This window comes from Bos mutus, chromosome 1, assembly GCF_027580195.1.
Source record: "Bos mutus isolate GX-2022 chromosome 1, NWIPB_WYAK_1.1, whole genome shotgun sequence".
Lineage (NCBI taxonomy): Eukaryota > Metazoa > Chordata > Mammalia > Artiodactyla > Bovidae > Bos > Bos mutus.
Genome location: NC_091617.1, coordinates 150823487 through 150850729, shown reverse-complemented (window position 1 = coordinate 150850729; position 27243 = coordinate 150823487). Strand labels below are relative to the sequence as shown.

General features: G+C 48.0%; 1 protein-coding gene and 1 long non-coding RNA gene across 3 annotated transcripts in view; one reads left to right on the top strand and one right to left on the bottom strand.

Moving 5' to 3' along the window:
• The window catches only part of KCNJ6 (potassium inwardly rectifying channel subfamily J member 6), a 91609-nt gene that overhangs the window by 13290 nt on the left and 51076 nt on the right, over window positions 1-27243 (bottom strand). The gene's annotated exons all lie outside the window — the stretch shown is intronic.
• The window catches only part of LOC138989372 (uncharacterized), a 97494-nt gene that overhangs the window by 47886 nt on the left and 22365 nt on the right, over window positions 1-27243 (top strand). For both annotated transcript variants that reach the window (XR_011465566.1, XR_011465565.1), the window contains one exon: window positions 15766-15880. This is a non-coding gene — a long non-coding RNA (uncharacterized lncRNA). The remainder of the gene's footprint in view (window positions 1-15765; window positions 15881-27243) is intronic.

Genomic DNA, 27243 nt, shown 5'->3' with positions numbered 1-27243 from the left:
TAGTTGCCAACAAATACCTGCTTACCATTTATCTTTCCCACTATATCGTCCATTTTTTCCCCACCAGCTCTCCTAAGCCTGTCCATCCTTGCCTTGTCTTCCACACAAGTGTCTATTCTCTACTGAGTCTGGAGCACTGGCTACCAGCTCCAGAATGTTGCTTGGAGACATCAGGCAACTTTGATTCTCTTTTAAAGAAATCATGAGACAGCCTCAAATCACAAACTGTAGAATTCTTCCTCAACCTCTCCCATTCCGTGTGTGTCTCTCACAGTTCTGGGCTCCCGACAGTCTACACATTTATCACTGGCTCTTTCCTATAAGCACACAAAGCAGTTTAGGAATGATGACACCAGTAAGGGGGCTTCCCAGGTGGCGCAGTGGTAAAGAATCCGCCTGCCCACGAAGGAGCCACAGGAGATTCAGGTTCGATCTCTGGATCAGAAAGATCCCCTGGAGGAGGAAATGACATCCACTCCAGTATTCTTGCCTGGAAAATCCCATGGACAGAGAAGCCCGATGGTATTGCAAAGAGTTGAACATGACTGAGTGACTGAGTACACACACACAAGTCTACTGAGGATTTGTGTGTACAAGACTCAGACCTCAGAGCACGAGGATCAGATATCCTTCCAGCTGAAACAGAAAAACCCCTGGGACTTGGCGGGAAAGCCCCAGCATGTACCAGTAGAGAGTTAACCAATCAAAGACTGCCAAATGCACTTGAAAGCCAATCAGAATGCTTCCGCACTTCCAAAAATTCTCTAATAGAACACTCGCCAATCAAAGATAGTCTTGACATTTCTACCTTTTACTCTATAAAACCCATGAATTTCTCTGGGAAGGAAACAGATGGTAACAAACTATCAATATCCCCTATTATCTGAATAATGGAGAAGGCGATGGCACCCAACTCCAGTACTCTTGCCTGGAAAATCCCATGGATGGAGGAGCCTGGTGGGCTGCAGTCCATGGGGTCTCGAAGAGTCGGACATGACTGAGTGACTTCACTTTCACTTTTCACTTTCATGCATCGGAGAAGGAAATGGCAACCCACTCCAGTGTTCTTGCCTGGAGAGTCCCACGGACGGGGGAGCCTGGTTGGCTGCCATCTCTGGAGTTGCACAGAGTCGGACATGACTGAATCGACTTAGCAGCAGCAGCAGCAGCAATATCTGAATAAACTATTTTTTGTTAATAGTACAGGTGTTCTTTGTACTGTTGAAACCTCTGAGGTGAAATTAAAAATCGTAATTCTTTTTAACTTTAAACTATTCCCACTAGTAAAATCCAAGTACAGAGTTCCAATTTATTGAAGTCATCCTTTTTCCTATGTGGCCATGTTATCTGTTAAAAATTTCTTTTCCCTACATTCTTTTTTTAAATTGAAGTATAGTTGCTTTATAAAGAAAACTGAGTCCTGAAGAATTGATGCTTTTGAACTGTGGTGTTGGAAAAGACTCTTGAGAGTCCCTTGGACTGCAAGGAGATCCAACCAGTCCATCCTAAAGGAAATCAGTCCTAAATATTCATTGGAAGGACTGATGCTGAAGCTGAAGCTGCAATGCTTTGGCCACCTGATTCGAAGAGCTGACTCATTTGAAAAGACTCTGATGCTGGGAAAGATTGAAGGCAGGAGGAGAAGGGGATGACAGAGGATGAGATGGTTGGACGGCATCACTGACTCAATGGACATGAGTTTGAGTAAGCTGTGGGAGTTGGTGATGGACAGGGAGGCCTGGCGTGCTGCAGTCCATGGGGTCTCAAAGAGTCAGACACGACTGAGCGACTGAACTGAACTGATATTTGCTTTACAATGTTGTGTTAGTGAAAGTCGCTCAGTGGTGTCAGACTCTGTGACTCCATGGACTGTAGCCTGCCAGGGTCCTCTGTCCATGAGATTCTCTAGGCAAGAATACTGGAGTGGGTTGCCATTTCCTTCTCCAAGGGATCTTCCCGAGGCAGGGATTGAACTTGGATCTCCTGCATTGGCAGGCGGGTTCTTTACTGTCTGAGCCAACTATGCTGTACAATGAAGTGAATCAGCTGTAAGTACACAAATGTCCCTTCCCTCTTGCATCTCTCTCCCTCTTCCACCCTCCTTCCATCCCCCCATCCCTTTCATCCTACTCCCACTCCATCTCATGTAACACAGTGCTGAGCTCCCTGTGTTATGTAGCAGCTTCCCACTAGCTGTCTAGTTTACACATATTTGTGCATTGCATGCTCAGTTGCTCAGCCACGTCTGACTCTTAGTGAGCCCATAGACTGTAGTTCACCAGGCTCCTCTGTCTGTGGAATTTTCCAGGCAAGGATACTGGAGTGGGCTGCCATTTCCTCGTCCAGGGGATCTTCTCAACTTAGGGACTAAACCTGAGTCTCTTAGGTCTCCTACATTGGCAGATGGATTCTTTACCACTGAGCCACACATATACATACATAGTTATGTATACACGTCCATCTTAATCTCCCAGTTCATCCCACCCTCCCCTTCTCCCATATGCCCATGTGTACATTCTGTATGTGTCTCTATTCCTGCCCTGCAAATAGGTCCATCAGTATCATTTTTCTAGATTCCACAGATATGCGTAAATATGATACTTGCTTTTCTCTTTCTGATTTACTTCACTCTAGGTCCATCCACCAGAGAAGGCAATGGCATCCCACTCCAGTACTTTTGCCTAGAAAATCCCATGGATGAGGACCCTGGTAGGCTGCAGTCCATGGTGTCACTAGGAGTTGGACACGACTGAGCGACTTCACTTTCACGTTTCACTTTCATGCAATGGAGAAGGAAATGGCAACCCACTCCAGTGTTCTTGCCTGGAGAATCCCAGGGACGGGGGAGCCTGGTGGGCTGCCGTCTATGGGCTCGCACAGAGTCGGACACGACTGAAGTGACTTAGCAGCAGGTCCGTCCACATCTCTATTTGTTTCTAACTGTGTTTCCTTTTAGGATTTGTTTTTGTCAACCATTTCTTAAAAGAAATCTTAAACCTCTTAAATCATTCAAAAATAAGGTCAGTATAAGATGATATATTCAGAAAGGTCTCATTCCTACCTCTTCTTATATCCTATTTCCACCTACTTCCTATATGTAGCCATGTTCATTACTTTCTGCTTTACCTCCTGTTTTCTTTTGTAAAATAAGCCAACATAGACATGCAGACACTTATTTCTCATTTTGACCCTACGGAGGGCATGTATTTCAGGACAGGAAGCTGCATGATGATTTCCTCATGCTAGAGTAATTTGGAATCTCTGGATGTGCTCATTTCTTATTGTCACAGAATCCATAGTCTCCATAGTGATACAGTGGGGCAACAGTCTGGGCTGGAGGCAGACAGGCTCAGGCTGGCATCTGGGTTGCCCAGAGTCTCCTTGTGGCCTGGATGGGCTACTTAGCGTCTCTTGCTCCTCACCTGTCATAGCTGAGACAACAACCAGAGTAGAGATACGAAGGCATCTACAAGAAATTTCAACGTGGGGACTTCCCTGTGGTCCAGTGGCTAAGATATCCCACTCTCCATGCAGGGGGCCTGGGTTCCATCCTTGGTCAAGGAACTAGATCCCCCATGCTGCAACCAAGAGTTCACGTAGAGCAAGAAAAGATTCTTCACAGTGAAATAAAGATCCTGTGTGCCGCAGCCAAGACCCAGTGCAGCCACATAAACAAAATAAAACAATAAAAAAGAAATTTCAACACGAAAGCCTTAACACAGAGTTCTGCCAAGGACACCATGGGCAATCCTCTTAGGGCCCTTCCTCCCTTTGGTCAAGTATAAAAGCTGATCTTTCTTGTAGAGTTAGCAGCATTGATCAACAGCATTTGTCCCTTACATCAGGTGTTTTGTGGCTTGTTGATTTTTTATAAAAGTAATAAAGATCTTACAGAGGAAGATCTGGAAACATCATGCTTCATTTTCCTATGGGTTTTCTTGATGCCTTATTATTCTCTGAATGTTTCCACATACTCTTTGATGCCTAATATTTGAAGTCACTCTTCTCTTCAAAGTGAAAAGTGTTAATGGCTCAGTCATGTCCAACTCTTTGTGACCCCATGGAGAGTAGCCCACCAGGCTCCTCTATCCAGGCAACAATACTGGAGTGGGTTGCCATTTCCTCCTCTAGGGGATCTTCCTGATCATGTCCCCCATTATTCTGCATTTTCCAGGCAATGTTTTTAACTTTTAAGGTCAAGGACCCTTTTGGGAATCTTATGAAATTCATAGATCCTTTCTTAACAGTTTGCACACGATCAAGTGCTCTGGAACTGAAGCTGGTGGGATCCTAGGTTCTGACAAAACAAAGGGAAGCAAACAAATACAAAACAAGAAAACCATTCTCGCTTTAGGGGAAGGTGTGTGCCTGCAGATGAAGAAAAGGGTAAACAGAGAAGAGAGGGCTTAGTTGCACTGCACCTGGGTTGTAGGCAGCCTGTGTGCTTCCTCTGTGGCCAGTGCTCACCCTACCAGAATCTTGCCCATGCGTGGGTGCTGAGTCACTTCGGTTGTGTCTGAGTCTTTGCCATCCCATGGACTGTAGCCCGCCAGGCTCCTCTGTCCATGGGATTCTCCAGGCAAGAATACTGGAGTGGGTTGCTGTGCCCTTCTCCAGGGGATCTTCCTGACCCAGGGATCGAACCCGGGTCTCCTGCACTGCAGGCAGATTCTTTACCTTTTGAGCTACTGGGGAGGTACATGAGATGAGAAAAACTGAGGATGAGACAGTGTAACATCTGAAGGTGGAGAAGGATGAGCTTGCCCAGGATTTTAGGAGAGAGGATGGTTAGAGAGAGAGAAAGGCAGAAGAGCGGAGGGTGGAGAAGCCAAGGAGAGAAACATTTCGAGAAGGGTAGGTGGTGAACAGTGCCAAAAAAACTGACGAGAAAAACTGTCCCAAACTGAAAACTATATGTTGGGTTTCAGACATGGTGGTCACTGTCAATGCAGTGACAGCTGATGCGTAAAGGAGTTAGTGAAGTGGGTTGAGAAGTGGCCTTGAAGTGAGGAGGTGGGGTGAGTGAGTTTAGGAAAGTTTGTCAAGAGTCCGACCACAGAGAAGAGGAGGGAAGGCAGTTGTTGGCCAGGGACATGGAATTGAGTAATTTCTTGAAGACGGGATACCTGACTGCATTCAAATACTGATGGGAAAGGCTTTGAGTGGGCAGGGCTCGGTTTAAGTTGGAAGAAGAGGTAACCAGTGAACTTCCGATTCTGAGAGATGGATAAAGCTGGGATCTGAAGGTGAAGGGGCCCTTCTGTCCTCACTGTTCTGGGTGTTGGTCCTGATGAATTTGTGATATGGGGAGTTCTGTCTTGAAGTTCCTAGGATGTGGGTGGGGGAAGATTTGAAATTTTCTGTAGAGAGCGGGAGAGTGAGTTAATCGGAGAAACAAAGATGGAGTGAGACAGGAAGGTAATCATGAATTTGTCGTGACTATTTGTGGCTAATACTCCCCCTTCCTAAAAGGGCTCAGAGTTTTATTAGGTGTACCCCACCACGACAGCCCATGAATTTTGGGGTCCCCCTTGGCTTAAGCTTGTTAATACAATCCATTTTCTTAGGCACGGTCACTGGTTCCAGAAGGTGCAGGCGGTTCATTTAGTGGTTCATGCAGGATGAATTTAAAGACCATTGTATCAAGTGATGGACAGAAGTGAGTCCACAATCATGAGTCAGTGCATACAGCCCTGCTAGAGTGGAGGAGGGGAGCATCTCGAGTGACAGCTTAGATACAAATTATCCACCTTTAAAGTGGGAAGTGATTGTTACCTTTTAACTGGCAAATTTAAGGTTTCTTTTTTCCTTCAAGGAAACAAAAAGGGAGCTTAAGAGAAGAGTTAATTTCAGTTGCAGAGAAAAGTCAGTTCTCTCTCTGCTTCCTGAGTGTTGCGTCTATAAAATTATAAACTCTCCTTGAATGTATTTTTAACAGTTGGCTTAAAATTCTTAGAACGCCTCCTTCTCAAATAAAACAAAAACTGACATTTATAACTTAAGTGCCTTCGTCTTGGAGGAGGAAAAGCAGAGTCTATGAGCCTGAGGATGCTTTCTGGCAAGATTACAAAGCTTAGGAAAGCTTAGGTGATTCTAGGACTCTTCGCACAGTTCAACATAAGCATCCTATTTCAACTTACTTGAAGATTCTAGTAAAATCAGACTTCCAAGTTTTGAGTTTGATAATTAGAACAATATAGACATATGGGGGTGGGATTCAGAGAAATGTAGGATCTTTTTGACTGGTAAAGGATGGATGCTTGTGTGAGTGCCCAGTCGCTGTAGCCATGTCTGACTCTTTGCGACCCTATGGACTGTAGCCCACCAGGCTCCTCTGGCTGTGGGGATTCTCTAGGCAAGAATCCTGGAGTGGGTTACTATTTCCTTCTCCAAAGGATCTTTCTGACCCAGGGATGGAACCCAAGTGACCTGCATTGCAGGCAGATTCTTTACCCACTGAGCCATCTGGGAAGCCCAAAAGGATGTACATACAGGCCATTTCTATGGATCTGTGGGCTCTTGTCCAATTCATTGATTCTTTGGTGTTGAAAGCAGGTACTGTGGTTTTGAAAGGACTGAAACCTTCATGAACCACTGCCAATAGTGTTTTTGTGACAATCCAGAGTTAAAAGTGTGGAGGCGAGGGGCTTCCCTGACGGGCAAGTGGTTAAGAATCCACCTTGCAATGCAGAGGACATGCTGGGTCCCTGGTTGGGGAACTAAGATCCCATGAGCCACAGAGGAACAACTAAGCCCGTGCACTGCAGCTAGAGAGTCTGAGGGCAGCGAGGAAGGTCCCGCATGCTGAAACTAAGACCCGACGCAGCCCAATAAATAAGCAAAATGCTGTGGTGATGCTACACGGTGACCTCGTCCCCCCACCTAGCTTTCTGTAAAGCCCCACACTCAGGCGGAACCACTGCTGCGGACAGGCAACAGGCGGGCAGGTGATCTTGTCTTGTGAAAATCAATTCAGGGCTCCTAGAGCTCCTGCCGTGTGTGGCCCATTGGAGTGGCCCTGCAGCGCCTCGGCCAGCCAGCTCCTAGGTCCTCACGGCCATCAGGAGGGTGGCCTGGGGCTTTGATGTCCTCTGTCCACACCCTCTCCTGGACGGTCTCACTCACTCATGTGGTTCCACGTGCTGTGGGCTTTCACACCTCCAGCTGGCCCTCCAGCTGATCTGACCCAGGCATTCACCTGCCCACTGGGCATCTTCCTGGTGGTGTCTCATTCAATGTCCCTGATGGAACGCCTGCAGGAAGGATCACTTTTCCTCTAAGCCTGCCCCTTGCCCCAGCTGTTTGATTCCAGGCACCAGGACCATCACCCGGACAGAATTCTCTCCTCCCCTCCCCTTAGCATCCACTTCCTGAACACCTCTGGTTTATGCCGTGCTTAGTCTCTCAGTTGTATCCTACTCTTTGTGACCCCACGGACTGCAACCCACCAGGCTCCTCTGTCCATGGGATTCTCCAGGCAAGAATACTGGAGTGGGTTCCTATGCCCTCCTCCAGGGGATCTTCCTGACTGAGGGACCGAACCCAGGTCTCCCGCATTGCAGGCGGGTTCTTTGCCAGCTGAGCCACCAGGGAATTGCTGGGATTCCCTGCTGCTACATCCCCTCCTGGCCACCATCCTGACCCAGGTCATCTCCAGCAGCAACTCTCACCTTCAGCCTCTGTCTCCTCCTGCCAACAGAGTGACCTTGGAACAAAGCAGATCTGATCATATCTGTGTCCCACTTGTGCATGCCTGTGGGCTTCATGCACTTCAGTCGTGTCTGACTCTTTGTTGACCCTGTGGACTGCCGTCCGCTAGCCTCCTCTGTCCATGGGATTCTCCAGGCAAGAATACTGCCTAGAGGCTGTCAATGTCTCCCCTTCACTCCTGGAATATATCGCTCCCCTGACCCTCCCAGCAGTCTCTCCGGGTCTTTGCTCCCCTTCCCTGACCCCCACCCTCCTCTCACGCGGCTGGCTTGCGAATGATCTCAGGGGTCCTATCGCCTCCTCCAGGGGGGCCTTCCTGAACCCGGCCTTGAGTTAGGTCTCCCTGTCACTCTCACCCATCACACCCACGCTTTGCGACGCTCACTGCAATTCTTGCTAAAACAGCCCGTATTCCCTGATAGAATGTAAATGCAGTGACAGCATGGACCGTCCCTGTTTTATGTTTCTGGAACCATGCCTGGAGTGGGACACGGTGAGTGTCCTGTAAAGAGCTGGGGAACTGAAGAAACGAGAGAAATGACAGCATGTACCCAGCGTTTCTCTCACTGAGAACCCTTCCAGTGCTAACTTCAGCTGCAAAGGGAATGCTTTCACCTGGGGAAAACACAGCGGGTAGTGGGAGGCGCATACAGTCAGAGCTAAAATGAGCAGCCCAGGGAGTGTGCCCAAGGGTTAATGGCTGAGGGGCTCCCTCTGGGAAGCTTCTGGACCGGGCTGCCTGGACCTAGCTGGGCCCTGACAACGGGGCCAGAGGGCTTGCAGGGCAGCAGAACCCACGCGCCTTGACATTTCCATCTGTCACTTGCAAACCAGCTCTGGGCTAAGGTGCTGCTGCTGCTGCTAAGTTGCTTCAGTCATGTCCGACTCTGTGCGACCCCACAGACGGCAGCCCACCAGGCTCCCCGGTCCCTGGGATTCTCCAGGCAAGAGCACTGGAGCGGGTTGCCATTTCCTTCTCCGGGCTGAGGTGCTCCCAGAGAGAACTAGACACGTCAACAAGGGCTTCTTCTGGCATCTTGTGGATATTGTTGCCGTCCCAGTGGGTGGTGACCTGGGTCTCTAGAGCGCCCCTTGTCACATATTTGCACCTGAGTAGTTGTTTAGAAAGCTGAAAGTGAAGAGGTGATACTGTTACTAGAGAGAGAGAATACCAACTAATTTGCGTTTGATTTGGCCAAGAGTGCAAAGCCAGTGGGCTTCCCAGGCGGCTAGTGGTGACGAACTTGCCAATGTAGGAGACATGGGAGAAGGGGGCTCAATTCCTGGGTCATGAGGATCCCCTGGAGGAGGGCATGGCAACCCATGCCAGTATTCTTGCCTGGAGAATCCCATGGACAGTGGAGCCTGGAGGGCTGCAGTCCGTAGGGCCGCAGAAGAGTTGGATATGCCTGAAGTGACTTAGCATGCATGTATGCACAAAGCCAGGGACACCTATCAAAACGACTTTCAGTTGCCCAACCTGAGATTTGTCTCTGCCTGTGAGAGGCGTGTGTACAACCCTCAATCAATTTTAGTAGTGGGATGATTCATGTGCAAGAAAGGAGCAGAACATGGAGACCTCCTCATTCTCCTTTAGCTCTGTGAATCTGTCTGATGTTTCAGGAATGCACAGAAATTGGAGCCCCTTCCCTGAAAAACTATGTGTAGCTTGAGCCTGGCCTGACCATCGTTCACTTTTATTGCCTTTCCCTAATTGTTTATGTTTTTCATTAATTTTGCACCTCAGGAGGCACATCTCATCAATTTGCAGAGATGCACCTTGCATGTTCTCAGAGGACCGGTCTGTCCTCTGCCTTGTTAATAACCTGTCAAAAGGAAATGCCTGGAGACAAAAAAACACTGCATGATCTCACTTATGGTGGAATTAAAGAAAAACAGGAGCCACCAAACTCATAGAAAAAAGAGATCAGATTTGTGGTTTTCAGAGGTGGGGGAGTGGGGCGTGGGTGGAAGAAGGTACAAAGTTACAACCTTCCAGTTATAAGGGAAATAAGTCCCAGGGTTGTAAGGTAGGATAGGATGAGGATAGTTAATGTCACCACAGCGTAGATTTCCGAATTAATAGATCCTAAGAGCTCATTATGAAGAAAAACGTTTTCTTTCTATCTTTGGTATCTGTAAGAGATGATGGACATTAACTAAACCTATTGTGGTAATATTATTTCACAAGACACGTAAGTCAGGTCACGTGCCTTAAACTTCTTCCACAGTGCTGCGTTGTCAATCATAGCTCAACAACATAGAAGGAAAGAAAGGAAATGCTTTGCGCATGTTTGAAATTCTTCTTAAGGTTAAGGGCATGCCTGCAAAACAATAGCCACACTTCCTGCCCTCCCTCCTTCCCTCAAAGTCAATTTTCTGAAAGATTCAAAGGTGCCCGTCCTCCTGGGGGAAGGCAAGGGCTGGACCATAGAAGAAGTGGCGAGCGTGAGGCATGAGAAACGCCGAGAAAGCAGGTGTTTTTCTTTAAAAATAACAGAACAGATCCTAAAGGGCTTTTTTAAAACCATAAGCAATAGATTTTTAAAACAAAAAACACCCTTTATAGCCTGACTTACAAATCCAGTGCTGTTCTTATGATCTGTTGGAATTTCCTCTTTCTTCGACTGACAGTGAACTGTGAACGAACTTAGGTCACTTCTTACACGATTCCATCCTGCGTCCTTTCTTCAAATCTGGATTCTTTCCCGACACATGGAAAATTTGGTTTGGTGTGTGGCATGTGAGGCAAGCCTTCTAAATGAACACATCCCCATAAACATGCGTCAACTCGTTAGAAAGGAGAGGCTGCTGAGGCTAAATTCACGTTCAAGTCTTGATTCCAAGTACATAGATCATCTGATCTCTACATTGTTCATTCCAAACCATTTATGGCGAGGGACGTAATCCAGGAGGGTCTGATGTTGCAAGTACAGGGTTTTGATGTTAAGGGAGTATCAAATATTTCTAAGGAGGGAACGGCAACTTGGTGTGGCCAGGTAAACCCTCACCATGCTCCATCCATTGGCCCTGAATCCCCACCCAGTGTCTGGGTTCTAGCCTGCCTGAGCTCCGGGCAGTGAGAGAACCGTCCCATCGGTTTCTATCCACCTCTTCTGGCTAATGTTATCCTGGCGTGATCCTGTGTTCTGGGAGCCTCATCATTTCCTTGGCTCTGCCTTTTAAGGCAAGAAGGACCCGAACAACGACACTGTGTTCCTCCTCGGGCTAATCTCTGCCATCTCATCTCACCGAGGCCGGGATGTTCTGGCCGGTGTCCCTGGAGATGCTGAGCAGAGTTCCCAGGAGTCAGGAACAGCAGGTGCTGAGATGCTGGGTCATGGTGTGTGTCTGCAGTCAGCTCCGGCTCCCAGTGACAGTGGCCCTTACCCAGTGTGGCGGAGACTGTGCGCCTGGGTCAAGATTGAAGGGAGGGGGTGCCCCTCCTCTGTCGCAGTGGGAGGAAGACAAGTCTTCTATCAGATGGAATAAGACTTGGATCTCTAGCCCAGCACTGAGCTCTTAACGTGTTCCAAGCCGAGGGCACCGCCTATTAAGTCCAGGCTGTTATGTGATGCTAGTTGTATCCTTGATGTACCGGTGATTCTTTTCATCTCATTTCCTCGGATCCTTTGTTTTTTTTTTTTTTTTTGCGCGGGGGGAGTCTTCTTAAGAGTGTTCTGTTAGGTTTAAAGACCTGGCTAAGGGGTGTGTATGCTTTCAGGATCAGGGCTGGCTGGAGGGGCAGAACACTGTGGCTGCTTCGTGGCTGGGTTCTGAGTTAATGTGTGAACTGTGTCTTTTATTTTCTATGCCCTGATTCTTCGACCTTTGGGGTCTTGGTGATTCTGGAGGGACTGTCCCTCCCAGGTTTTGCAAAGCCCTGTCCATCAGTAGTGAACTGCTTGCCAGTGAGAGTGATTTAAAATGCATACTGACGGGTTCAGAGCCCCTGCCCCTGACCACCTCCTCTATGAGACTTTCACGGTCTCAGGTCCTTGCTCACCAGCCCTCATCACTCCCGAGGGCCCCGTACCAGACAATCAGGGATGGCTTCTATGCCCAGAGTCCACTGAGATTATCCAGACTGGCCCATCTGGGGCCTGCCTTGCCCCTCCTTCTATAAACATGGATAAAGGAAACCTCCTTCAGAATGGAGTCAGGAAGCCCTGAGACTTACAGACTCGGCAGGAAGCAAGGTTTCCCTTTGACCCCGCAATGCAAGCCACCCACTGCCAGTGACCGACCCCACACCCTCCCCAGTCTCCTCCTTTCAACCCCCCTCCTCTGTTCTCTGGACTTGCGTGTGCTTCACCACAGTTTGCTCATCCCGAATCGCAATTTTCTGCTCTTCCCAAATAAAATCATTTTGCCGATAAAACACATGATTCTTTCTTTTTTTTTTTTCTTTATTAAGGTCCACACTCCCATGGAAATCACAATAAAAGCTTTTGCTACAGTTTCCCTCTCCCTGGTCAATTCTAGTGGTACCCATACGCTCCCCCTTCTGACGTGGCGTGCCCCCTCTTCCTGGGATATGCAGTGAGTCATCTTTGCAATCATCACTTGGTCTATTGGGCCTCCCTGGTGGCTCAGAGGTAAAGACCCCACCTGCGATGCAGGAGACACAGGAGGCATAGGTTTGATCCCTGGATGGGGAAGATCCCCTGGAGCAGGGAACGGCTACCCACACCTGTATGTGGACCGAGGAGTCTGGCAGGCTATGGTGCATGGGATCGCAAAGAGCTGGACACGACTGAGTGACCGAGCACACATACCCCTGATCTGTTCGCCTGATCAGATCTTAACTTTTCTATGGGTACACTCTAAAAAGAGTTTACCTCTGGAGAAAACAGGATGGGGTCCGTGGCTTGGTTGATGATGTAGCCAGTGAGGAAGTGACAGCACTGATCACAGTAATTGTGTTTCCTGGACCTCAGACTGGGACAGGAGGTCTGAGCCAGCGCCAGGGGTCAGAGGTCGTGGGTGATATCTGAGGCTGCTCTGACTCTGCTTGGAGGCCCTCCTGGCCTGGAGCAGCCAGGACAGGGCAGTGGCCCCCACAGGTGCTCTTGAGACAATCCTGGAGGGGATCTTGAGATGGTCCTGGGGGGATCTTGAGATGGTCCTGGGGGATCTTGAGACGGTCCTGGGAGGATCTTGAGACAGTCCTGGGGGAATATTGAGATGGTCCTGGGGAGGATCTTGAGACGGTCCTGGGGGGGATCTTGAGACGGTCCTGGGGGGGATCTTGAGATGGTCCTACGAGGGATATGTCAGGAGCTTGCAGGGGAGGCAGCTTTGAGCGTGACCTCTGCCATTCTGTTTCCAGAATTAAAATGCTCCCCAGAGGAGCCAGGATTCAGGGAACAAGGATTGGAAGGGCTCACAGGGGAAGAGGTTTGCTGAGAAGCTGGAGGCTGGCACAGCTGAGGCCAGGATGCTCTGTGTGCAGAGTTTGGGGCTGCAGTCTGGCAAGTAGCCGATTCCTTGCTCAGACCTCCGTCAGCTGCTTGAGGAGCTCTTAGGGTGGTCCTCAGGGAGCCAGAGGGTGGGTGGCAAGCCGGCCAGCCTTTCCTCTGGGAAGTGCTCAAGCACACACAAGGTGGGGACTCACCTGGAGAACTGGTCCATGGCCTCAAAGGGATGAATGTCATCTGGCCAATCTTTAAATTAGGAGGTGAAAACCAGAAGAGGCTTATTTTCCTTTCTGGGTACTCTAACTTCATTCCTTTAGCATTTTCTCCTAACCAGATTGTCAGTCGGTGCACATTTACCATGACTGCTCTTAGAATATGTGTGAGTGTGCTCAGTCGCTTCAGTCGTGTCCGACTCTCTGTGACCCTGTGGACGGTAGCCTGTCAGGCTCCTCTGTCAGTGGGATTCTCCAGGTAAGAATACTGGAGTGGGTTGCCTCCTCCAGGGGATTGTCCTGACTCAGGGATCGAACCTGGCTCTTCTGAATCTCCTGCTTTGCAGGCAGATTCTTTACTGCTGAGCCCAGCAAACTTGATTTTAGACTAGAAGGTCTCAGTTTCATTGTGCTGAGTCCTGGACTGTAGATGTCAGGGACCTTTCTCAGCCAGACAAGATGGTGAAAACCAACTACCTTCCCTGTTTCTTGTAATTTCTCAGCCACATTCTATTGGATTTATTATATAGGGGTTACAAAAAAAAGTTTTTTTTTAAAGAACTGGGAATATTAAAACAACTGTGCGTCTCTTTTTTCTCCTCTTGACTTCTATTTAATTTTTGCAATTAAAACGTCCATGAGCTGTGGTAGAAGAGACCTGAGAAGTGTTGAGCCAAGGCCTCCTAGCGCTTAGATTTCCAGGAGGAAGATGGGATGGCTCTTACCCTCTGGCAGCCACCTCCCACCTCAGCTTCCACTAATTGTTCCATCTTGTTCCACAGAATTCACTGCAACTGTACAGCTCAGTAGAAGTTGTTAAGGAATATAGGATGAGAAATTGAAGGAGACCTAGAGAGGAATTTTTTTGTAGGTTGCAAAAGCCCTCTGTGATGATTGCATGACGAGAACAATGGGAAATGAGGGTTTCCAAGGTGCGAGGCTGTGGGATGACTGCAGCCCTTTGCTAGGGGCTGTCTGTCTGTACCATCCGCAGAGACGCAGTCCTGAATCAGAGGTCGCTGTTGGTGGGGCTGCCCCTTGCTGATGTTTTGGAAGGGGCTGTTTCCAGATGAAGCAGCCTGGATTCTGATTTAGCCACATTTGTGTCCCCTGCATTTATTCTGCATCACTGAATAGAAGGTGGCCACGTGGCATCAATGAGATGCCGTGAGCATCTTCTACATGCCCCTGCCGAGCCCTTCGTGGGTGACGCAGCCCTGCTTCACTCATGCAGCCTTGGTGGCCGTGGGTTTTGGGGGTACCTCTTGGTTCACAGAGGCCCCGTATCTCACGGTACAACTCACAGCACTTCCTAAGAACTCCTTTGCTGTGAAAATACTGATCACACGAGTATATAACAAAACATGTGAAAGGAATAACTTACAACGTGATCTGAATTAATCAGAAAATGTGTAGTGTGGTGACCCAAGGTCTAAAGAGCAGATAAAACCAAGGAGGGTCTTGGAATGCAGGAACAGAAAAACCAGACCCTGATCGTCCTCCACCCCCCACCCATGTTGTAACTATTCACGGATTTCAGGGCCTCCTGAGCAGTATAACCCTTCTCCCCTCCTACCCCACAGGGAGAAGGTGTTTGCTGTACTCTTCCCACATCCAGTATACACGCCTCATCCAATCAGCAAACGACCTGCAAGACCCCTATCCCACTCCTTGTATCCTGGGTATAAAAGTGGACTAAGGACCCCTGTTCAATGTCAGTTTTCCCTTGAGCTGTTCTAACAGCATCTCCCATTCTAAGAATATTGCCCTCCCATTCTGTCTCATGTCTGGAAATTCTTTTCCAACCTGCGCCCGGACCACAACATATAGTGGAAAACCAACTTTAAAAAGCAAAGTGTTGGGCTTTCCTGGGAGCTCAGGGGCAAAGACTGCGTGCCAGTGCAGGAGACACAGGCTCAGTCCCTGATCTGGGAAGATCAGCACATACTGCTGAGCAACTAAGCCCAGGAGCTACAACTATTGAGACTACGTGATTCCACTGCCGAAGGCCTGTGCCCTAGAGCCCGGGTTCCTCAACGGGAGAAGCCGCTGCCTTGAGAAGCCTGCTCACTGCAGGTAGAGACTAGCCCCCGCTCCCTGTAACTAGAGAAAAGCCTGCACACAGCAACGAAGAGCCAAAAATAAATAAATAAATAAAATTATGAAAAAACAAGAACAACAACCCCAAAGCAAAATGTTTGAGTAGAATGGTGTCAGCTGGAACTTTTCAGAACTAAGCAGGGAGTGGAGACAAGGCAAGAGGAAGAGCACCCCTAGTAATTCGTGCCAGTCAAGGCCCAGAGTGCAGAAGCCTGAGCTGGGGCCCCGAGCGTCCGGCCTTTCCTGTTTGAACCATACCTATTTGCATATTGGTCTCAGCCTTCCCCTGCCCAACTCACCAGTAGGCTTTCTGTCTCACACAGTATTGACCCCGTCCTTGCAAAGAGCAGGTGCTCAATTCATCAGTGGATGGATGGAAGAGGGAAACAACGTGGTGAGACTGACATCAAGGAATGGACCCCCATGTCTGGAGTGGAGGTGAGTTTGTGCTGATCTGCATGCGGGCTCAGAGGATTCAAGCAGAGAGTGTGGGCGAGGGCTCAGGACATGCAACTGGGGATCCTCCTGCCCCAGCCTGGGTCCCAGCTGCGATGCACAGACGGGCTCCATCCTTTCCAGACTCCAGGGAACCCACCTGCCTGCCTCTCATTAGCCATAATCGCTTTCTCAGCTCTTTGCTGGATGGCTTTAGTCCGTGGAGATTCTACGCAGTTCGACAGGTGTGTGTTGGACACAGTACCCTCTTTCTGCACTCACCTCCATTCCCAGCTCTGCTTTTTAAAAAAATTAATTTATTTTAATTGGAGGCTAATAACTTTGCAATATTGGGAAATAGATGACCAGTCCAAGTTCGATGCATGAACAGGGCCCTCAAAGCTGGTGCACTGGGATGACCCAGAGGGATGGGATGGGGAGGGAGGTGGGAGGGGGGTTCAGAATGGAGACACATGGACACCCGTGGCTGATTCATGTCAATGTATGGCAAAACCAGCTCTGCTTTTAAATGAAGAGGGGAAGTAGGTTTAGGATGGCCTTGCTTTTCACCTGCTTTATTGAGGCCAGTGGTGAAGAATCCGCCTGCCAGTGCAGGAGATGTAAGAGATGAGAGTTTGATCCCAGGGTCAGGAAGACCCCCTGGAGGAGGGCACAGCAACCCACGCCAGTGTTCTTGCTTGGAGAATTCCCATGGACAGAGGAGCATGGTGGGCTACCATCCATGGGGTCGCAAAGAGTCGGACATGACTGAGCGACTGAACACATAAAACCTTGGTTACATGTTTGGAAAAAAGTCACTTCACTTTTTTAGTTAAATGTTTAATGGACTCTGAACTATCACTGCATTTTTCCATTATTAGTTTGAATCTGCATTTTTGCTGGCAGTTCTTTAAATATAATTTTAAGACTTGATTAACAATCTAGCCTGCACCTCACTGATTCAGTGATTTGATAAGAAGTTTGTATTTCACAAAAGCGCTTCAGTTCAGTTCAGTCGCTTAGTCGTGTCCGACTCTTTGCGACCCCATGGACTGCAGCACGCCAGGCCTCCCTGTCCATTACCAGCTCCCGGAGTGGTGGTGTTACTCTAACAGAACAAGTGGAAGGAAGACCCTCCCGGGGTCAGGGAGACAACCCAGTAGCTTGCTTGGCTTCCTCTCTCTCTGCCCCCAGAGACTAGTTCAGCCTTGGACCCTTATAAGGATTGAAGATCCTCAAACCTCTAGGGAAAGCACAAAAATCTTACCAAGATCTGTGGCACTGCATGAGGGAGAGACATGTCTATTTATCTCTTTTTGGACTTGACACACAAAAGGACGTTCCCACTGAGAAACGCCCGTTCCAGCTCTGAAAGCAGCCTGTCCGCTGGGTCTGCATTCTGGAAAGGCAGTGCACCACGCTGCGGCTTCCGTCCTGCCCGGCCCTCAGGGAAGCCTGGCCCCACTGGAGGCTGACCCAGAGGGCTGGGCCAGCTCCCTCCGGTCCTCTCTGAGCTACCTGCCCCCTGCAAGGTGGGGCTGCACGGAAGGAGGCAGCCCAGGGTCGTTGTTGGGAGTCAGCTACCTTGGTCTGCATCTCCCTCGCTCTGTGGCTTGGGGAAAGTTACTGCATCTCTCTGAGCCTCCTTCTTTTACAGCTTCGTTATCTGGTATTATACAAGGTATGTCGTGGATTTTACCCGACCTGTGGTAAGCTCTCCACAAAGATAGCAACTGGGGTGGGGTTGGGGGGCAACCTCCACACCTTCGTGCCAGTCCTCCCTTCTGGAACATTCTTGCTCCTCCTCTGCCTGTCAAAGTCCCATCCAATGCCATAAGGAGGCCTTTCTGAGCAGCCTGGCTAGCTTTATTCTCAGGAATTCTGATTCATTTATGGTCTGTACTACTGGCTAGGGTCTTCATATTCTGTCTGTTCTTTTTCCTTTGAAAAAATGAGTGTGAGTCTTAGTTCCTCAACTAGGCATAAGTCCATGCATTTAGTAAACATGTTTTTGTACCTCCACCCTCATTCCTCAACCAGGGAACCTGAATAGAACTTCTGATCTTTTGCAAGGCTCCATGAATACCAGGCCTCTGCAGGCTACCCACTCCGGTATTCTTGGTCTTCCCTGGTGGCTCAGAGAGTTAAGTATCTGCCTGTGATGCGGGAGACCTGAGTTCTATCCCTGGGTTGGGAAGATATCATGGAGGAAGGCAGGCAACCCACTCCAGGATTCTTGCCTGGAGAATCCCCATGGACAGAGGGGCCTGGTGGGCTACAGTCCATGGGGTCACAAAGAGTCAGACACGACTGAGCCAGTAACACTTTTCTCTTTGAAGAGAAGAGCGACTCTTCAAATATCAGGCATCAAAGGGTATTTGGAAATGTTCAGAGAATAATAAGGCATCGAGCAAACCCTGACACCAATAGGACGATGAAGCGTGATGTTTCCAGATCTTTCTCTGGAGGGACACGACTGAGTGACTAAGTACACAAACAGCCCCGGGACCTGCGCTGGCCTTGCTGATCCCGGGTATCTGGGACCTGGGAACACCCTCCCCATCCTCTTTCAAGGCCCAAGCTGGCCCGAGTCACAGAATTGGCTGTGTGGGTGCCCTGGGCCTGAGGGGCTATGGGTAGGCTTGGGCGTATCCACCAGGGTGAACCCACACAGCCCCAAGGGCCCCCTGGACGAGCTGGGGGCTGGGGCCACAGAGAAGACATGTGCGCCCTGGCGCCTCATCTATGCTCCTGCCCTGGCCCTGGGAGCCTTAGAGGTGGGCCTGGGGTGGGGTGCAGCCAGGGGGCCCAGAGGGGCACTTCCGGTGCGGGGTGGTTCTGAGATGGGGGTGCTCTGCCGCCATCCCCCGAAAGAGCCCCTCCTCTCTGTCCACAGCAGAAGAGCCACCCAAGCTCCGTGGGGATGTCAGGGCCTCGTCCCTTGCTTCTTCTTTTCTCCTTCCTCTAAAGGGACCCTGTCCACAGGTGAGGGTTTATCAGGGGACCACAGTGAACCAGAGGGCCTCCCCTAATTTCCTGCTTCTCCAGTTTTTCCAGATCATTTTTGGTGAAAAGATAGTTAAGTGAGGTCATCGTGAAAAGACAGTTAAATAAAACGGTGATTTCTCAAGAACGACCCGTCTGGACCACCCCCTGATTCGGAAAAGTCCCTAAAACATGAAGTCCTGTGATGCTCATTCTTCTGGGGATCTGTTTCTCTGACAGTGTCTTTCCCATGGTTGTCTCATGAGCTGGTGAAGCGGTAGGTGGAAAATTAAAAAAAAATATATATATATATATAACATTTTTAATTGGAGGATAATCGCTTTGCAGTATTGTGTTAATTTCTGCCATACATCAGTATGAGTCAGCCACAGGTGTACATATGTCCCCTCCCTCCTGAGCCTCCCTCCCACCTCCCACCCCACCCCCCCCCTCTAGGTTGTCACCAAGCACCAGGTTTGAGTTCCCTGAGTTATACAACAAGTTCTCACTGGCTCTGTTTTACATGTGGGGATGCGTGTGTTTCAGTTTGGAGTGGAGGCTTTGAACTCAGGTCTGCTGGCCATCCAAGTGGATCACACCGTGGCCGGGCTGGACTTGCTCTCTGAGACTCATTTTTCTAACTCGGGTATTTTTATCCTAAAACAAGTTTCCTGCTTCTGTAAATCTTTACTGATCACTTGATCACACATGGAACAGAACTGCTTTGAGCATGGTGGGGGCAGAGGGGGGCCATGGGACCATGTGCAGTCAGGGCCCATTGAACTGATTTCACACCAGCCACGGCCTGGTGGAGATGTTCATTTTAGAGATTAAGAGGAAAATAAAAGTGAGATCAGGGCATCACAAGCATACAGTGGGAACACACAGTGAATTCAAGGGAGGGATGGAAGCATTTGGACCCTAAAGACATGCATGACATTGCAATTTAGTCTGGATGAGAAAGCCAAGATCCCTTGGAAATGTCTTTGCACATGTGCGAGGGTCTCTATCAAGTTTCTGCCACTGCACAGCCATTTAACTTGGGTCCTACAATATCTGCTGCTGCTGCTGCTAAGTCGCTTCAGTCATGTCCGACTCTGTGAGACCCCATAGACGGCAGCCCACCAGGCTCCCCTGCTCCTGGGATTCTCCAGGCAAGAACACTGGAGTGGGCTGCCATTTCCTTCTCCAATGCATGAAAGTGAAAAGTGAAAGTGAAGTCGCTCAGTGGTGTCTGACTCTTCGAAACCCCATGGACTGCAGCCTACCAGGCTCCTCCGTCCATGGATTTTCCAGGCAAGAGTACTAGAGTGGGGTGCCATTGCCTTCTCCAAGTGCAGAACATTTGAGAAGAGCTTCTCAGTTGCTAAAATGTTGCAGCAAGCAGGGGGAAGTGATGTTTGTGTGCAACTTTCTGATGGTTTGAAAAGCGTTGCAGATATGGGGAGAGGAGTGGTGATGGGTTTTCTTTTTTGCCTTGTCTACAGAATGAGTGGAAAGAGAAAATGTACTCCCATACTGTGCTCATTCCCAAGGCAATGCAGACCCCAGCGGCAGGACTCATGGAGGGGAAGGGCTGCTTTTGCTGTTGTTATTGTTCAGTTGCTCAGTCGTGTCTGACTCTTTGAGACCCCATGGACCACAGCACTCCAGGCCTCCCTGTCCATCACCAACTCCCGGAGTCCACCCAAACCCATGTCCATTGAGTTGGTGATGCCATCCAACCATCTCATCCTCTGTCATCCCCTTCTCCTCCTGCCCTCAATCTTTCCCAGCATCAGGGTCTTTTCAAATGAGTCAGCTCTTCACATCAGGTGGCCAAAGCGTTTAGGCCAAAGGAATTATCTGTGGCACAGAATTCTGACTCATTAGGGGTGCAAGGAGCCTCAGAGGGGTTCCCACTCCTTCTGTGCCAGACGGGGAAACAGAGGCAGTGACCGCTTGACCCCGGCGATCCATCTGGATAGTGACAGAACCTGGGGCTCACCTGGACCCTCCAGTCCTCAGAGCGACCCTCTTTGCATTCTGCCTCCCCCCAGACATTAAGTCTCTCTATAGAGATGCTGGCTCGCACACTTAAAACATCAAATTCCTTGTTCTCGCTCCTCAAGTGAGTAACCTGTTTCCACTGTTTACATTAGCTGGAAATTGAGCTGGGAATACTCCGCCCTCTTTTTTTTTTCCCAAAGGAGATGTATTTTGATCCAGTTTCCCAGCCTCAAACGCATCCCTGCTTTGTCAGGGCTTGTTGGTTAAAACTTGGTTCTCAGAAATTCTCAGAGCCACAGGAGGAGCTTCAAGAAGAGTTCCAGGCAATCCCTGGGTGTTTTCTTTTCCCAGGCACTCCTGAAAATGGTAGCGTGGTCAGATCACATTGTTCCTCATGAGAAATGGCCTATGAGGTCGTATTCTTGACCATGAACTTGGCCCCAAAGGAGTCACAGAAGTGAACCCAGAAGGTGTGACAGGAGTGGGCAGATGCCTCTTGAAGAGTCAGCTCCAGCTTTCAGGACCCCCTCACTGGCAGCAGTGAACTTGTTCTAAAGTGGGGATGGGGGGCCAGGACCAACCCCTCACCCCTGGGCAAGTCTTCTGTGACCCCCCAGCTGCTAGAGATGCTGTAAGGGTCTAGGTCAGTCTGAGATGTAGCCGAGACGATGAGACTGGAAATAAGGCGAGCTTGAGAAAGAGGCAGGATAAACCAGGGGAAGCGCAGAGAAGGATGGGAGGCACATCTGGAGGGCAGGGAAGCCTGCGCTTACCAGGGCCCGGGGCCTCCCTGGGGGCAGGTGCTGGCTAAACCCTCAGCTTCCTCACTGGGGGGCTCACAGGAGCCAGTGGTCTCCAGCCAAAGCCGGTGCTGGGACCACAGTCACCCTCGACCCACGAGGAGCGCTGGGAACAAGATGAGGCTTGGGCAAGTTTGAGACTTCAGGATTCCAGCTGGTGCACTCCCGGCTTCTTTAGCCTTCCTTACCCAGAAGAGATTCAAAACCTTTTGTAAAGCTATCCAAGCACTTCTGTGTCTAGCTGTGTAAACAACCAGAAAACCATCCCCCTCTGAAATACTTAAAATGCTGGATACAGGATAAAAAGGCAGGCATCAGTACAGATGAAGTTGGAAGGAAAGGGAAGTGCCAAGAGGCAGGCAGAGGGACTCATGGGGGGAAGTGGAGATGGCTAGGGTGCCCCCAGTGAGGCTCCTCTGTCCACTGGGTGCCGAGAGTGGGGGAGCAGCATCACAGCAGAGTCTCATAGTCCAGGTAGCCTTTCCCGAACGAATCTGCCTGGCATGCACCTGCAGTCTCTTTCCCGCTCCTCCTATTTTTTGAGATGGATCCCCTTGCACTTGACCAAGAATGGCCACAGTTCACCAGCATCAATCAATGCTCCAGAGTGCAGGGACCTCCTGAGGCCCTGAAGGGATGGTAAAAAGTACCAAAGCTGATGCATACACTTGTAACCGGGCACCACCCTGGGTCTGCAAGCCCTGCCCTGTGCAAGGAGCACCGGATATTGGTGCTTCAGCTCAGCGGTGATGCTCTGCATGCAAACTCTTGCAGAGCAGCTTAGCACACAGAGCATCAAGTTCCCTTTATTTATCTTTCCCCTTTCATCTCCTTCTATGGCCACAGCATGCATTGTCCCCTTGAGGACAAAACGAAGACTCTTGGATGGTAATGTCTCCTGTCACCCAATGAGCAAACGCACATACACACACAGGAGTCCACGCCTTGTCTATTTCTCAGTGTTAGAAATATCCGGCAGTGAGAGAAGTCATGCTCCAGGGCCCAGTGGGCCCCGAGCACCCTCTCTGCGTGTTCTCCACCCTTGGGACAGGTGCTTCCTGACGCCGGCCTGGCACTGGGAATTCCACTCTCTCCGAATTCATCCCATTGATCTTGGGAGCCTTGTCTTCTGCTGGTGTGTCTGTGGACCATCTGCCTGGTTTTAAGGATGAGAAGGAAAGGATGTCCACGTCTAGCACAGCATTGTGACATCTTTGAGAGAAAGTAGCATCTATCAGAGAAGATAATGGAAAGAAATGGCAACCCACTCCAGTGTTCTTGCCTGGAGAATCCCAGGGACGGCAGAGCCTGGTGGGCTGCCGTCTATGGGATCGCACAAAGTCGGACACGACTGAGTGACTTCACTTTCAGCAGCAGCATCTATCAGAGGGGCTTCCCAGGTGGCGCCCATGGTAAAGAACCCATCTGCCGATGCAGGAGATGTAAGAGGTGTGGGTTTGATCCCTGGGTCCGGAAGATCCCCTGGAGGAGGCCATGGCAATCCACTCCAGTACTTTTGCCTGGAGACTCCCATGGACAGAGGAGCCTGGTGGGCTAATGTCCATGGAGTTGCAAAGAACTGGACATGACTGCAGCAACTCAGCACACACATACATACACACACAGCATCCATCAGAGGTAAGACAGTGTTTTAGTTTCTTCAACATTATGCAGACTTATAGGGGAAGCATTTGCATTAAATTTTGCCAACTTTTTCGGAGAAGGCAATGGCACCCCACTCCAGTACTCTTAATTACTGAATACCCTATTCAACTTTTCCTTTGAAAAGGTGTATTAAAATGAATAATATTTCTATTTTTCTAAAAATTTTTGGAAAATGGGCTAAAAGAGATGCTTCTAACTACAAGAGGAACTGGTATAATTAATTTTGATTATTTTATTATCATATAATTAACTTGATACTAGTTAAAAGCACTAGATACTATTGGTAATAGTTTTGATAACCTCATCCATTCCAGCACCCTTGTAAAATTCTTAGAGAATGTAGTTGACTATAGCTTCGATCCCTGAGTTGGGACGATCCACTGGAGAAGGGTATGGCAATCTGCTCCAGTATTCTTGCCTGGAGCATTCCATGGACAAAGGAGCTTGATGGGGTTCATGGGGTCACAAAGAGTCAGACATGACTGAGTGGTGAACACTTGCACTTTCATAAGGACTAGTAATGTAAGAGAGAAGAACAAATCTGACTCCATGTTGGATTGGTTTCTTTTACTTTAACCTTTGTATTTTACTGCTTTTGCTACAAAGGACAGAAATGGTATGGGCCTAACAGAAGCAGAAGATATTAAGAAGAGGTGGTAAGACTACACAGAAGAACTATACAAAAAATATCTTCAAGACCCAGATAATCACGGTGAGTGTGTTCACTTACCTAGAGCCAGACATCCTGGAATGTGAAGTCAAAGGGGCCTCAGGAAGCATCACTACAAATAAAGCTACTGGAGGTGATGGGATTCCAGTTGAGCTATTCCAAATCCTGAAAGATGATGCTGTGAAAGTGCTGCACTCAATATGCCAGCAAATTTGGAAAACTCAGCAGTGGCCACAGGACTGGAAAAGGTCAGTCTTCATTCCAATCCCAAAGAAAGGCAATGCCAAAGAATGCTCAAACTACCGCACAATTGCACTCATCTCACAAGCTAGTAAAGTAATGCTCAAAATTTTCCAAGCCAGGCTTCAGCAATATATGAACCATGAACTTCCATATGTTCAAGCTGGTTTTAGAAAAGGCAGAGGAAACAGAGATCAAATTGCCAACATTTGCTGGATCATGGAAAAAGCAAGAGAGTTCCAGAAAAACATCTATTTCTGCTTTATTGACTATGCCAAAGCCTTTGACTGTGTGGATCATAATAAACTGTGGAAAATTCTTCAAGAGATGGGAATACCAGAGCACCTGACCTGCCTCTTGAGAAACCTGTATGCAGGTCAGGAAGCAACAGTTAGAACTGGACATGGAACAACAGACTGGTTCCAAATAGGAAAAGGAGTACGTCAAGGCTGTATATTGTCACCCTGCTTATTTAACTTATATGCATAGCACATCATGAGAAATGCTGGGCTGGAGGAAGCACAAGCTGGAATCAAGATTGCTGGGAGAAATATCAATAACCTCATATATGCAGATGACACCACCCCTATGGCAGAAAGCTTGTCTCTTGTTCATTGGACTGTCTTATGATGAGCAGTATGAGCTCAGACTCAGTGAGAGTAACACATCCTTTTGTAAGGATCTGGTTTCCAAGGGTTTGCTTTTAGCAAAACTAAAACAAGATTTAACTCATGTCTCAGTGTATGGATCATTTAAAATATTTTTTAATGATTAATCAATGTGTAACTTTTAAAACAAATGACTCTAAAGAAGTTCAAAGGATTGAGTTACTATATTGATACTCACTCTACCATTGTTTATGTATTTATAAAAATAATACTTATTCTATGAGAATTCTTATAGAAGAATATTTTTATGAATTCTTATATATTTATGTTTCATGAAATTTATTTAAATGAAACATTTAATCACTTAATAGTTATTGTCAATAGTTAGAATATGTCAAAAAAATCTTTTGCAGTTACTTAGCTTATGATAAACAAGCTAGATGTCAAATTAAAGCTGTATGAGAGGTCTAATACTTTGCCCAACTTTTTAAGGTGTATGTGAACAGCAAAGTTCATAAACCCCTCTTAACCTCTGACCTCGAGCACTCAACTAATTCCCTTACAGTAAAAAGACAAAGATGGTTCTACTGAGTTTTTAAAGAATTCAGTGGAATTCTATTTAAAAGAGGCATTCCTTGAACAGAAGAGCACAGAAAGTTTGAAGAAAAAAAATAATAATAGGTATATTAGGCAAATAGGATCCAAAAGAACACTTGGGTAGTTATATTAATAAGTGATAAAGTGAACTAAAGCCAAAGTTATTGCAAGAGATGAAAGGATCACTTCAAAATGATAAATGTTTCTACTCAGAAGATATGCTAAGTTAGCTAACATGCTAACTTTCAGATCAGATCAGATCAGATCAGTTGCTCAGTCGTGTCCGACTCTTTGCGACCCCATGAATCGCAGCACGCCAGGCCTCCCTGTCCATCACCAACTCCTGGAGTTCACTGAGACTCACGTCCATCGAGTCAGCGATGCCATTTCATGCAAAGATGAGCTCGATAAAGGACAGAAATGGTATGGACCTAACAGAAGCAGAAGATATTAAGAAGAGATGGCAAGAATACACAGAAGAACTGTACAAAAAAGATCTTCATGACCCAGATAATCAGGATGGTGTGATCACTGACCTAGAGCCAGACATCCTGGAATGTGAAGTCAAGTGGGCCTTAGAAAGCATCACTACGAACAAAGCTAGTGGAGGTGATGGAATTCCAGTTGAGCTATTCCAAATCCTGAAAGATGATGCTGTGAAAGTGCTGCACTCAATATGCCAGCAAATTTGGAAAACTCAGCAGTGGCCACAGGACTGGAAAAGGTCAGTTTTCATTCCAATCCCAAAGAAAGGCAATGCCAAAGAATGCTCAAACTACCGCACAATTGCACTCATCTCACATGCTAGTAAAGTAATGCTCAAAATTTTCCAAGCCAGGCTTCAGCAATATGTGAACCGTGAACTTCCTGATGTTCAAGCTGGTTTTAGAAAAGGCAGAGGAACCAGAGATCAAATTGCCAACATCCACTGGATCATAGAAAAAATAAGAGAGTTCCAGAAAAACATCTATTTCTGCTTTATTGACTATGCCAAAGCCTTTGACTGTGTGGATCACAATAAACTGTGGAAAATGCTAACTTTGCATACATCTAATAGCATGTTTTGGGCTTCCCTGGTGATGCTACTGGTAAAGAATCTGTCTGCCAAAGCAGGAGACATAAGAGATGCAAGTTCAATCCCTGGGTTGGGAAGAACCCCTGGAGGAGGGCATGGCAACCCACCCCAGTATTCTTGCCTGGAGAATCCCATGGACAGAGGAGCCTGGTGGGCTACAGTCCATGGGGTCACAAAGAACTGGACACAGCTGGGCGTCTGAGCACACAATAACATATTGCAATGTAGAACAAGAAGAAGGGGACACAGTCACCAATGTAATCAAGGCTCTATCAGTAACAGATTAAACAGACCAGAAACCAATAAGAGTACATGTATCTATACAAAGAATACAATGAAAAGCTTAATTAACATCTTGATCGTGTGTCAAACACTGCATCCAAGGGCTGGGATGGTGTTCTTCTTAGGCACGTACAGAGTATTTGTTAAATCGGCCATGCACAAACTCAGCAAATAAGGCTGATAAATTCCAAAGAACTGTCGTTCAGTTCACGTTCTCCAGCTGTCATTAAATTAAATTAGAAGTCAATAACAAGCAAGACTAATAAGATGCTGTGCTTTTGGAAATAAAGTCATGTCTAAATAATTTGTCAATTCATGATCCAAGATCATGGTTAGATAACTCTTCGAGTCGAACCATAATTTAAAGACAACAAATCAAACCTTGTGGGATGAAACTAAAGGGATTCTTAGAAAATTAGTTCTGAATTTATTAGAAAAGAAAAAGGAGACAGAAA